This window comes from Oncorhynchus kisutch, linkage group LG11 (assembly GCF_002021735.2).
Source record: "Oncorhynchus kisutch isolate 150728-3 linkage group LG11, Okis_V2, whole genome shotgun sequence".
In the NCBI taxonomy this organism is placed as follows: Eukaryota; Metazoa; Chordata; class Actinopteri; order Salmoniformes; family Salmonidae; genus Oncorhynchus; species Oncorhynchus kisutch.
In genome coordinates this window covers 65322868-65337765 of record NC_034184.2, presented here as the reverse complement: position 1 = coordinate 65337765, position 14898 = coordinate 65322868, and the positions used below count along the sequence as shown (strand labels likewise).

General features: G+C 43.2%; 1 protein-coding gene across 6 annotated transcripts in view; it reads left to right on the top strand.

Annotated features, from left to right (window-relative positions):
* lg11h8orf34 (linkage group 11 C8orf34 homolog) overlaps positions 1–14898 on the top strand; it is a 153779-nt gene that overhangs the window by 75006 nt on the left and 63875 nt on the right. The window lies entirely within an intron of this gene.

Genomic DNA, 14898 nt, shown 5'->3' with positions numbered 1-14898 from the left:
TGCTTGTGCAAGTTGCAATATTTGTTATAACAGACGGGTTGTTTTTTGGAATGTTCATTTAAAATCGCTGCACGGTTTTTATTTTAGCTGTCCCTACACAGGCAGAGTCGGGCTACGTCATCATGGTTGAGAAGAGGGTGAGTAAAGAGAAAAACATGAAGGGAGCAGGAGTGTGAGCAGTAGCTACGTAGTGTGCATAAAATAACGCAAGCGCAGAATGTGATTCGGGTCCTTAGCTTCGAGAAAGAGATCTCTGGAAGGACGCGGTGAAACCTCTGTATTCGCAGCCACGGCCTGTATTCTTAGGTTGCATCCCGAAAGACACCCATTTCCTTATAGGTTCCTGGTCAAAGGTTGTGCACTATATAGGGAATAGGGTGCCATTTGAGATGCACACAAAGTTGTATGGATCCAGGAATGTAGTTTGTAGATCATTCATTGTTACAACAATCTGTGAGTGAACATACTAGAGAAGTGGATGTTTGAGTCACTGTGTATATGAGGTTACACAGACCTCTAGTGGCCACAGATGGAGTAGGAGCCAGTGACTGGCACTGAATTCTCCTGTGAACCATGGGGTGTATTCACTAGGGCATACCGTAGCAAAGCGTTGCGCAACGAAGAGTAAAAAAGAATTTCTTATTGGACTGCAGATAGTACCTCCCCGTTTTCCTCTGTTTTTGTCCGCTTTATAAGTGCTGAACATGACCCTGGTCTTTATTGTTGTTCTCTATGGTTCAGACTGGGCCACTGGTGTCTCTCTCTCCCACTCGTTGAGCTTCTGCCAGACTCCACCATCTGTGTGTAGCAGAGGGTTACCAACTTAACACACACACAGCGTGCCAAACTAACCAGGTGCAATGATGACTCTGCCACTTTCTGTAGACATGTGTTGTCACTGTTCTTGTTTTGACCAAACCAAACCACCATATTGTAACAAAGCACTGAGGAGCTGGCATGGGGTACTGCATGCCAAGCCAGGAGTGTCTTTGTTATTCTATGACTCCAGTTGCTCACACAACTGTGATACTAAGTCAAGCCAGGAATAGGGCTTTTACGGTAAACGTATTACTGCCACACCAGCCACACCAGAGTCATGCTGGCAGTCAAATTCCACGTGATCGCTTAGTCACCTTAATTAGGCTTCTCCAAGCTCTGATCCTGCTGATGGTCAACTTGCTAACTGCCTGGTACTCAGCACTCTACTGTCCCTCCAATATAGCTGACATCAATGCAAATGTAATAAAAAATCTTATCAAACACTTCATGAGAGTCTATGAGCTCATGTTGCGCAACATTTCTATAAGTTATGTAATTGCGTGAGAAAACAGAGTGATGGCCTCTGTTAAAAAGAGGAGGATCCCATCAGCTTTTTATAGTCTAGGCCTACTATATTTATTTCGCAACATTAATAATATTAAGCACATTGCTTCTCTTTAAAACAAGAGTATAGCTCACCTGGCTGGCATGAAAATGAACCACAGGAAAACGTCCTCCATTCGCTATTTAAGTGCATAGATGACATGCATTTTTCCCATACAGGTACATGATAATGGTTCATTCTAAATCAAAACAAATTTCACACATATATTATTCAGGATATGTAAATACGAGATTAAATCAAGAATAGTCTGATGGGTGACAATATTAGCATTAGCATCACTTGTGAATGAGATATTATCACTTGTGAATGATGACCAGCTTGAATGCAGTAAGGCAAATCATAGTCACACACCTCATGTAGCCTAGCCCATAGGCATATACAGTGCTGTGAAAAGGTATTTGCCCCCTTCCTGATTTCTTGTTTTTTTGCACATTTGTCACATTTAACTGTCTCAGATCATCAAACAAATGTAAAAATTACACAAAGATAACCCAAGTAAACACAAAATGCAGTCTTTAAGTGAAGAGCTATCCGAACCTTCATGGCCCTATGTGAAAAAGTAATTGTCCCACTAAACCTGCAATCAAGCATTTTCAATAACTGGCAATGAGTCTTTCACATCGCTGTGGAGGAATTTTGGCCCACTCTTCTTTGCAGAATTGTTTTAATTCAGCCACATCGGAGGGTTTTCGAGCATGAACCACCTTTTTAAGGTCACGCCACAGCATCTCAATCGGATTCAAGTCTGGACTTTGACTAGGCCACTCCAAACCTTCATTTTTTTTGTTTAAGCCATTCAGAGGTGGACTTGCTGGTGTGTTTTGTATCATTGTCCTGCTGCAGAACCCAGGTGCGCTTCAGCTTGAGGTCACGAGCTGATGGCTGGACATTCTGCTTCAGGATTTTTTGGTAGAGAGCAGAATTCATGGCTCCATCAATAACAACAGCAAGTCGCCCAGGTCCTGAAGCAGCAAAGGAGCCCCAGACCATCACACTACCACCACCAGATTTGACTTGGTATGATGTTCTTTTACGCCAGATGTAACGGGATGCACACCTTCCAAAAAGTTTTACTTTTGTCTCGTCAGTCCACAGAATATTTTCCCAAAAGTCTTGGGAATGATCAAGATGTATTTTTTTGTCAAAAGTGAGACAAGCCTTTATGTTCTTTTTGGTCAGCAGTGGTTTTCACCTTGGAAATCTGCCATTGAAACCATTTTCCCCCAGTCTCTTTCTTATGGTTGAGTCATGAACATTGACCTTAACTGAGGCAAGTGAGGCCTGCAGTTCTTTAGATGTTGTTGTGGGTTCTTTTGTGACCTCTTGGATGAGTCGTCGCTGCGCTCTTGGGGTAATTTTGGTAGGCCGGCCACTCATGGGAAGGTTCACCACTGTTCCAAATGTTCTCCATTTGTGGATAACGTCTCTCACCGTGGTTTGCCAGAGTCCCAAAGCTTTAGAAATGGCTTTGTAACCCTTTCCAGACTGATAGATGTCAATTACTTTGTTTCTCAACTGTTCCTGAATTTCTTTGGATCGCAGCATGATGTCTTGCTTTTTGAGATCTTTTGGCCTACTTCACGTTGTCAGACAGATTCTATTTAAGTGATTTCTTCATTCATCAGGTCTGGCAGTAATCAGGCCTGGGTGTCGCTAGTGAAATTGAATTCAGCTTTCCAAAAAATGTGATTAACCACAGTAAATTCATGATTTAACAAGGGGGAGCAATTACTTTGTCACATAGGGCCATGAAGGTTCGGATAGCTTTTTTCCCTTCATAAATAAAATGATCACTTAAAAACTGCCGTGTGCCCATTTCCTCTGCTTATAACGTGGAGAAATAGGCTAATAGTTTATCAATATTTCAAGCTAAAAGTTCTGATCTGTTATGTGAGCCACATTTGTGATGCTAGTGGTTGTGTTCATTTGAGATCTATCCCATCCCACAACCTTCCCAGACTGTGTTTGGAATATTTATTTCTCGCACAGAATAGAATAGGTCAACTTGTACTATGGGGGATAGTAGATTGACATAGGCTGGTGCTTTTGCTGTTCGTTAGGCCTACTCATCTTGTTGGCTGACGAAAAGTAAATGTGGACAGTTCTTCCAATATCTTGAATATACTCCTCGGGAATTGGATGAGGACACACACAGTTGTGTGCTCGAAGTGTCTGTCTTCACTTGTAGCCTGTGAGAAAGACCCGATCATGTGACGGAGAGCCATTTGAGTGAGAGGTGCTTTGGAGCATGCAGATGGGAGAAGGGAATTATAATGATTATATTCAGCCCAATGGCACAACAGACACTGTCCGCAACTGGCACAGATTTGTTCAGGAAGCATTATGACCGCACAAAGGGGATGCCGCAGGGAAATTCGAGGCATTATCAAGCGCTTGTCAAATTGATGAAGACTGATGATGAAGTGTGTACAGCCTGCGCTAAAAACAAAGCAGAGCTCATGCCTTTCATGCAACTTTGTTCAAATCATAATTGTAGTCGCATCATGCAGCCTTAGAATGTATTAAAGTTCTAAACATTATAGCCCAATATTTGTATCACAACTAAAGTTCTATAAATAACTCTAAATGAAGCATATAGGAGGACCTGTTTCTTTGTTAACCTCTCAACAGAGAATAGATGTGTTTGCTCACTCCCTCAAATTGTTTGTAGATAATATATTTCCTATTTTATTCAGCTATGTTCAATTGTATTCTTCATATTATAAAATAATATAAAATAATGCAACAGAATTGTAAGCAAATCTTGTCTGCTAAATGAACTAGTGTAGCACACAGCCATACGGCATAGCCAGATCAGGACCTAACATAAGGACAACTCAGAGTATGATATTCTGTTCTTCAGAAATATACTTTATTTCTTCATATCATGTTTCTTTAGACCGGTCACAATAAATCCATGATTTATTTTAGATGGTGTAGACTCTATTAAATGGATTTATTAGACTTTTAAAATGTAGATGTTCCAAAGGTCTGCATCAATGTGTTTATGTTCATTTACGCTCAATTACCATGAGACTGACAGTGATTTGCTTGACAATCACTGGCTGCTGAAATTTCATGACTGCCACAGCCCTTCCCAGGAATTATTATCATATTCTGTGACAAGCCCACTCCAGGTGTTCATGCGTGTACACACACACACACACACATATCTTATCACAGCAGTGGCAAACCAACTCCCTGACCAAAATGGCTGACCTTTATCTCGTCATAAGAATGTTCATGTCAGTTGTAGTATTCTAATTCCTAATTCTATGGCAACGACCTCCAGGGAGAATATAGTATTTTATACAACCTTTTTATTGTGGGGGTTGGTGGCAGTATGGTGGTAGTATGCCAGTAGTGTGTGCATGTGTATATCCGACCTAGGTTCAAATGCATGTGGTTTTGTGTATTATTTATTCAAATACTTTTTTTGAGTATTTTCAAATACACAGCCCAAAACAAGTACTTTTATTTGACTATTTGAATGGTTATTTGTAAAAGCCAAATAGTCAACCAAACTGTCTCTGTGTCTGTCTTGTCTGTCTGTCTGTGTTTTCCACCATTAGAGGTAAGTGTGTTATAGACTGTTATAGACAGGGACAAATACTGGGGATTCAGAGGCTAGTACATCACATTCATTTATATGACATCACATTCAAGTATATGTCCTTTTGCCTAGTGTTACCTGCAGCACAATCCACACTGGAAACTAATGTGACACAGGCTTTATGAAACACTGGAAAGTACACAAGGAGAAAGCATAACCGTCTCCACAGACTATACTGGTAAAACCACACACAGAAACAGTTCTTAATAAAGTAACACATTGAGCTGGTGGAGAGAAACAGCCTTCAGCTGGCAGCACTGTGTTGTTCTATGGTTAGTTAAAAAAAACAACAGAGAGGGCCAGTTCCTCCCGAGAGGGCTCCAGCTGACCCCTTTCCAAAACGTTACATTTAACGGGGGTCCCCGGAACATGGGGGGGGGGGGGGGGGGTAGTGTACCCTTACTCTCTAGTGGATTCAGGAGGACAGCAGGAGATTGAAATTGCATAATTTAACTGGTCAAGAGTTTTTCTTGTCACCCTGGGTGAAGATAACTCATAGAGAATACATATCACATGTGGCATTCCACAAGGGTTCGATTTTGGGTCCGGTACTGTTCAGTTTATATATGTTACCCCTTGGCAGCGTTATCAGAAAGCATAGCATTGATTTTCACTGCTACGTAGACGATACACAACTTTACATTTCTGAGGATTTTAGCTCCATAGATAAATGATTGTACTGTATTAGTGATTTAAATACTTGGTTGGATCACAACTTCCTCCAGCTAAATCAAGACAATACCGAGGTACTTATTGTTGGAGCCAAAGCACAGAGAGAGAATCTGTCCGCACATTGTAATTCACGGGCAATAAAGATAAAACACCAGGTAAAAAACCTAGGTGTTATTTTAGAATCTGAACTCAATTTCGAATCACACATGAGGAATGTGACCAAAATAGCTTTTTACCACCTCAGGAACATTGCCAAGGTGCGGCCGTTTCTCTCTCAGGCTGATACAGAGAAACTTATCCATGCTTTTATTACAAGCAGACTTGATTACTGTAATGCTCTCCTGTCTGGTCTACCCAAGAAAGCCATTGGTCAACTGCAAAACATACAGAATTCTGCAGCACGGGTACTGACCAAGACCAGAAGGAGAGCACATATTACACTGGTTTTAATGTCTCTGCACTGGCTGCCTGAGTTTTAGAATTCATTTAAAGATGCTTCTATTGGTTTTTAAATCAATCCATGATTGTGCTCCCCAATACATGTCAGACATGCTTTTAAGTTATGTACCCAGTAGGTCCCTCAGGTCTTCTGGCACTGGCCTTTTAACTATCCCAAAGCCTGGGACCAAGAGGCATGGTGAGACAGCCTTTAGGTATTATGCCCCTGGAATAGCCTTCTAGAGAACCTGAGAGGGGCAGAAACTGTGGACATATTTCAAAGAGATCTTAAAACACAAATTTTTTGTCATTCAGTTTGTATTGTTATTCTTTTGTTTTTTTATCCTCGTTTGTTTTGTTGTTTTTGTAGTTTATGTGTTTCTTCATCGTCATTAAAGGAACATGTATTCATATCACGCTGCGCCTCGGTCTCCTCCATTTACCCAACGTGACAGACCAAGCAAAAGGACCAAGCAGCGTGATATGAATACATGTTCCTCTAATGACGACGATGAAACACATAAACAAACTACAAACCAACAAAACGAAGGTGAAGCTTAATATAGTGCTGACACAGGCAACTAACACAGACAATAACCCACGAAATACTCAAAGAAGATGGCTGCCTAAATATGGTTTCCAATCAGAGACAACGATAAACAGCTGCCTCTAATTGAGAACCAATCTAGGCAACCATAGACATACATAAACACCTAGAAAGTATACACCCCCATAAACATACAAAACCCATAGACAGTACAAAAACACATACATCACCCATGTCACACCCTGACCTAAGCAAAATAATAAAGAAAACAAAGAATACTTTGTGTGTGTGTGTGTGTGTGTGTGTGTGTGTGTGTGTGTGTGTGTGTGTGTGTGTGTGTGTGCATGAGAGAGAAAATCTGGTCCAATTGCAGAGCTTCAGAGCCCAGCCCCAATATCAGTATATCTCTTTGTTCTATTCTGTATTTAGAATAGAGAGAGACAGAGAGCGCGCGGGAGAGAATGAGAGCTAGAGCGGGAGAGGGGGAAAGAAAGAGAGTGCCAGGACTGGCAGACACCTCACCCTGCTCTGAACTTCCTGACGCCAGTCCTCCCCCTCTCCTTCCTTGCCCTGACAACCAGAGACACAACAGTTGCCCCGGCAACAGCGCAAACAAACAACTGAGCCGTATCATCAGGGAGCGTTGTTTGTTAAAAGACACAAGAGGAGAAGAGAAGGGCATGTTAGTAGTGTGAATTACAGTGGTACTAAATCACATCAGATCAAGTCAAGTACAGGGGGTGGAAATGGCTGGCAGGGTGACAGCATCTCTGACTAAAGGCTCTGATACTATATAGTTTGATGGGAGAAAGAGTCCCCAGTTAGAAAAGAAGTGCTGCCATTATGAGGCCCTGTAAAAGAATACATGTGCAGATGGATGGGTTGGTTGAAGAGTGAATTGCAGTGGTATTACTGGAGGCAAATATAACACTGATGGGCAAGTTCAGTGTTTTCTGTTGGGAAAAAATCGGACACTCACTGGTCTCAAAGTTTACGGATAGAAGGGGTTGGTCTTGGAATGACACATACTGTAATATTATTGCTAAACACCGATAGTTTATTTAAATAGAGAAGTTTGAGGATAAAGGACCTTTATGCTTGTGCCTAGAATGATCTGTCTGAAGAGTGTTCTTGACTAAATAATAAATACATCTGTTTTTTATATCTATGAAAAGGCCTTTGTTCATCTTACAGTATCTTTGCCAGCAACATTGTACATTGTGTGTGACCTTTGTTCTTCTCGTGATAAAAATCCACAATGTCATTCTCAGGTGTTTTTATAGGAGAAAGGGTGGCCCCTGTTAGCGTCAAAATGAAGATGAATCTGACAAACAGTGAGTTACAGACTTTGAGGTCATTACTGAGTAATCAGAGTGTTTGTGTTGTCTTTCGTATCTATGTGTTTATCACCAACAGGTTGCCAACTCCCCATCACCTCTTCAGGTGTGTATGAATGAGGACTATGGACACAGAGGGGGGGATTTCAGCTCCAACTACCTCATTACTTGACAATGTAACCCACAAAATCTGGTAACCCCACCCAGACATTGTTATCTCTGGGCTGTAGATCACCTTATCTGCCCAGAAACCTTCTCTGTTGTTCTCCTTTAGTAACTGGGCCGGGGCTAGTCTTCACAAAAGTGTTTTAATTTGAAATGGAACCTTTTATTTAACTAGTCAAGTCAGTTATGAACAAATTCTTATTTACAATGACGGCCTACCCCGGTCAAACCCGGACGACGCTGGGACAATTGTGCACCACCCTATGGGACTCCCAATCACGGCCTGATGTGATACAGCCTGGAATCGACCCAGGGACTGTAGTGACGCCTCTAGCACTGAGATGCAGTGCCTTAGACCGCTGCGCCTCTCGGGAGCCCAAAGCGTCTAGGAGTAGGCGTGCTGATCAATTTAGCCTTTTAGATCATAGTGAAGAAGAATACATGGCCAGGGAGGGGCTGATCCTACATCAGCACTCCTATTCTGAGACACTTTATGGATACTGGCCCAGGTCTCTAACATTGATGTCTTAATACTGTATTCTTATCATATTGCATCAACAGTTACTTATATGAACTCTAGATGGCAGTATTGAGCCTGGGAGACGGTTGTTGTTCCCTGTCTCCAGGCTTTCTCTCAGAGAGAAGGATTACAGTTTAAGAGCTTGAGTTGAATGAGTTGACAGAACAGTATTGTGGAGTTCTGACAAGACTTTCACAGGCTCTGATCTTGCATTCTCTCTCTCTCTCCATCTGATTCTTTTAGTTTGTTCTCTTTCTTGTAAAGGCAGTGTTCTCTGATATCTAAAGCTCTCTCCCTCTCTCTCTCTGTGTCTGCCTGAGATACTGCATGAGGTTGGGATCTGACAGACAGACTTTGAGGTGAATGACAGGGACTGGGAAAGAAACGCAATTGAAAGCTGAGTTGTAATTATGAAATGTAAGTTGTAATATTGCTTTTATTACAAAGCTAAACAAATGCCTCTCTGGCCCGTTCTGGGAGATCTAACCGCAGAGTCAATGCTTTGTGTTTAATACTTCATGAATCACAAATGCTTGAGCTGACTGTGTGAGGGGCTGGGAGAGTGTGGGGTCTCTCTTTCTCTCCCTCACTCTCTCCCCCTCTCTCTTTCACACCCCTCTCTTTCACTCTCTTTTTTCTCTCACAATTCAAATCATTCTTTCTCTCTCTCTGTGTGTGTGTGTGTGTGTGTGTGTTTGTGCATGCATGCTGTATGTGTGTGTCTGCCACCACTCTCTTTGATATCTATCATTACAGAGATATTGTTAATTACAGCGCAGCGGATAGTAGAGACAGTAGAGCCACAGTCTATTTTATAATGACACAAGACTAGAGCCTGCTGTTATAGGCTATATCCCAAATGGTACTTTGTTCCCTATGTAGTGCACTACTTTTGACCAGGACCCTATGGGTGCACTATATAGGTAATAGGGTGCCATTTGGGGTGCATCCCATTGTGACCTCCCAGACACAGAGCCACAGCATCACAGGCACAGCTAGGACATATGAAGGGCTGGAAATGAGTCAAATTAGTTCACTCATAGGTGAATCAATAAACTCGTAGTCTTGGATCTGGTGTGCGTGAGAAAGGGTGTGTGCGTGCCAGTGTGTTTGTCTCTCTCTCTGTATCTCTGTCTCTGTGTGTGGGGGAGAGAGTTAGATGATTGCACACTATACATCTGTCAACACATCATCTCAGAAAGTGTAGGTTAGGTTATTTGTGAGATGAATATACTAATTATGACTTCAGTTCTTGATTTAGAACAGAGAGAGGAGAGAGTCAGTCAGTCTCCGTCTAAATGACATTAAATAACATGGAAACTTGATGGGGGAACAGACACACACACACGCTTTTTGCTTTGGTGTAGTGAGTGATTGAGAGAAGGAATTCCTCATTACTCAGACCTCTTTGTTCACATCGCATCGCTCAAATACTTTCCACCCGTCTCCTCTCCTCTGCCAGTTGTATTTATCAGTCATGTCTCAACGTTTCATGCAGGGTCTGCTTTCCAAATGCCACCCTATTCCCTATATAGTGCTCCTCCTTCGACCAGGAAGCATTAGAGAATGTAGGGAATAGGGTCATATTTTGGACGTACCCAGGGACCATGTGCGGCTGCCCCGCTGTGCTCTGACTCTGAGGGAGTGAAAATGTGCCTCGCTCGCTGACAAACGGGTGGGCTGAGTGCTGACTTTGTTGTGTCTAGACAGACGCCACTGCGTGTGACGTGAGTGTTGCATGGTGAAACGTATTGACGTGCCGGTCTGTAATGTAAACTTCTCTTAGACGGTGTTATTGTGTGGGGGGTTTGGTGCGGGGGTTATGGTAGGATGTGTTGCTAACCCAAGGGAGATAAACTCAGTTGTGTCTGGCTGAATAAATCAACTCTCTTTCTCAATGGGACCTGTAGAAAAGGGGAACAAACCAAAAAAAGATGTACACACACAAAAATATGATTTATCCTCTGTAGTTTAGTTTAGTTTAGTCAGGTCCCAGTATTTAAGTCTGTCTGGCACCAACACTTCACAGGCACAGCAGCAAGCAGCTATATGCCCACATAAAATACACATCAGCCATGGCACTGTGGGCAAACACACACACACACACACACACACACACACACACACACACACACACACACACACACACACACACACACACACACACACACACACTGTATGCCAATGTACTGTAAGTCACACTAATAAGGGTGAGTGTAACTTCCAGGGATCACTCCGTTTCTCTCCCTTGGCCCCTGGAGGCCCCTGTGTCTCTTTGTAGGAGCCCACACCTGATAGCATCAGACCAGTGTTATTCATACACAGCAGGGTTGACAGTATAATTCCACTGACTGACTGACTGACTGTGTGTGTGTGTATAATCCCATTGACACTGTTTGTAGGGCGGAAAGACTTGCCGTCCTGTAAGCGCGCCATGTTGTCATGCCCGGCTTGTTCTCAACAGCGGTAACATCTTGTTTAGACAAAACACAAACTAAATCTAAAGCTGCATGTAATGTCTTTATTCGACTCGCCTGAAAGATTAGACAGAGATTTTGTCCTCTCCGTGTTTTTGTCATTTCTTTATCTCCACCTACAAGGAACAAGGTCAAAGGGAGAGGTGAACTCGGAGATTAAAAGCTTCCCGTAAGGTAATGTGCTGTGACCGTGGCAACGTTTGAACACAGTAACTTTACAGCAGTGGTTCCCGCTGTGACCCACCTAAACTTTTCGGACTTGTAGTCTACCACCGCGTAAACCAAACCAGTCTCTAGACAGGACCTTACAGAGTAGATAACGACCAGGAGACGGATTAGGTGGAGGAGCAGGTGATGGTCTGGGCGTTGACACAATATTAAGCCATGGCTTGTGTTCCAAAGGACCCCCTATTCCCAACATAGTGTGTTACTTTTGACCAGACCCCTATGGACCCTGGTCAAAAGTAACACAATGCATAGGGAATAGGGTGCCATTTGGGACACAGACATGGTTCCCACGGCCGGTAACCTCTCTCCCCTTGCCCACCCACTCTCATTTCCCAGCAGTGATGATGAATGAGACTATGCTTACAGGCATTCTCAGAAGCATGACAGAAGCATTCAGTCACCCTGTGTTATCCACACCAGTCCCAGTCCCTGGATGACCTGTGTTCTGGGACTGTGTGTACCAGCTGGAAACCTATTTTCCTTAGTGAAATACTTTTGACCAGGCCCATAGGTCTCTCAGTGCTTCAGGTGGCACAGTAAGACGTAGTATGGCTCAATGTCAGCAAGATATAAACGTTAATCTTCATGGTGTGTATGTTATCAAATGTTTATGCTAATCTCATCAGACGATAGAAAAATTAAGGAAAAATCTAACACCCAATCAGACAATTCTAAATCAAAACCTGGGCACTCTGACTACGTGTAACACCCGGGCAATCTGACTACATGTAACACCCGGGCAATCTGCCTACATAACACCCGGGCAATCTGCCTACATAACACCCGGGCAATCTGACTACATGTAACACCCGGGCAATCTGACTACATGTAACACCCGGGCAATCTGACAACATGTAACACCCGGGCAATCTGACTACATGTAACACCCGGGCAATCTGACTACGTAACACTCGGGCAATCTGACTGCGTGTAACACCCGGGCAATCTGACTACGTGTAACACCCGGGCAATCTGACTACGTGTAACACCCGGGCAATCTGACTACGTGTAACACCCGGGCAATCTGACTACGTGTAACACCCGGGCAATCTGACTACGTGTAACACCCGGGCAATCTGACTACGTGTAACACCCGGGCAATCTGACTACGTGTAACACCCGGGCAATCTGACTACGTGTAACACCCGGGCAATCTGACTACGTGTAACACCCGGGCAATCTGACTACGTGTAACACCCGGGCAATCAGACTACGTGTAACACCCGGGCAATCTGACTACGTGTAACACCCGGGCAATCTGACTACGTGTAACACCCGGGCAATCTGACTACGTGTAACACCCGGGCAATCTGACTACATGTAACACCCGGGCAATCTGACTACGTAACACTCGGGCAATCTGACTGCGTGTAACACCCGGGCAATCTGACTGCGTGTAACACCCGGGCAATCTGACTACGTGTAACACCCGGGCAATCTGACTACGTGTAACACCCGGGCAATCTGACTACGTGTAACACCCGGGCAATCTGACTACATGTAACACCCGGGCAATCTGACTTACATGTAACAGCCGGGCAATCTGACTACATGTAACACCCGGGCAATCTGACTACGTGTAACACCCGGGCAATCTGACTACGTGTAACACCCGGGCAATCTGACTACGTGTAACACCCGGGCAATCTGACTACGTGTAACACCCGGGCAATCTGACTACGTGTAACACCCGGGCAATCTGACTACGTGTAACACCCGGGCAATCTGACTACATGTAACACCCGGACAATCTGACTACATGTAACACCCGGGCTGGTATTCCTTTTAGACACACATCAGTGCCTCTCTGAAAATGTACTTCTCATGGAATTTGACTCCTTGTGGAATTCGTCATTTGCAGCTGGTATGGTATTGCTCTCCTCTCTCGTCTCCTCTCGCTCTCTTTAAATGATTTCTTCACCTACGGAGAGGAGACATGCACGTACGAACCAAAGGGAGGCATGCAAGCAAACACACACACACACACACACACACACACACACACACACACACAGACAAACGTGTAACGAGGAGAGACAGGTGAGAGAGAGCCTGGCGCAGGGCCAGTGTGATGGATGGAGGGAAGAGGAACATTTCTCAGTGGATGAGTGTCTCTCCTCTAATCCAGGTGATTAGTCACGCCTCCTCTTCTATCAAAGTGTAAGCCGCTGTTTTCTATCTTCTCGTCTCAACCAGGAGGCCAGTAACATGAGATTGACGGGGAGAGTATCAATGTGACTAATGTGTATATCTGTCACACACACACACACACACACACACACACACACACACACACACACACACACACACACACACACTAGTGAGTGGTAATAATTATGTCCGGCATTTGATCTCTTGTTGTCACATTTCTCACATTCCTGATGACTGATGAAAACAAAATGGGCTATTGTTGTTAAAGAAAACATCCTTTATATGCTGTCAAATGGTCCATACAGTAATGGCTTGAGGTACTGTATCTATCAACTTGTTATTAAAAAAAGGGAAAGCACTCGCACGTCTGAGGTTTTTTGTTGCAGGTGCCTGGGAATCCTTCTAGGATATCTTCAAACTGCGCTTGCCTGTATGCTTCATAAACACAAGTGATACGGGCAAGTTTTTATTTGATTTTAAAGGCCCAGTGCTGTCAAAAATGATTTCCTGTGTTTTATATATATATTCCACACTTTGAGGTTGGAATAGTACTTTCTTGCTTGAGAAATCGCTTTTTGCCAAGAATTAATTGAACCATTTTACTTAATTGTTACCCAGAAATGATTTGATATTGAGATAAAAACGGCTGCATTGGACCTTTTAAAGACATCAACTTGTTATTAAAAAGCTATATCATATATCTTTACCAACAGTTAGCTAACTTGGACCATGACTCATGTCGTCAACATACAAATTCAGACTTACACTATATAATTGTTGCAATGTGTTTAGTCTCTCAAAACATTTATTCAGAACCAAGAACTTGCTGTCGAATTTACATCCCTCTTTGATGTCCTGCTATATTTAATAAAGCGTTACTGGTTTTAGTTTTGTGACAATAAACATGAAGTTATTTATATTTTACTACCCTTCTTTTCTACTCAGTCATGACCCTGCTTATTAGACTGAGTGTGCATCCCAAATGGAACCCTATTCTCTATATAGTGCACTACTTTTGACCAGGGTCCACAAAGCCATAGAGACTAGGCTGTCATTTGGAACTCAGACGAAGTTATGCTTTCTGTTTTCAATGATAGTATTATTGTCTCTTACCGAAACGCGTGTCACCTACTTCGCCTTGAAGCTGAAAATTCTATTCTCTGATACCTGATCATATAAGCCTGTTTAAAGCTGGACATGGGCCCAGTGGTGAACCTGGGAAGACACAGCACTGAACCTGGGAACACTATCGCGTGTGGAACTCAGTTCAACTTTATTCTGTCTCCCTGTCCAACAGCAGTATGTTAAAACAAACCAGAGAGAGAGATGGGGGGGGGGGGGGTGAAAGAGACAGAGAGACTGGGGA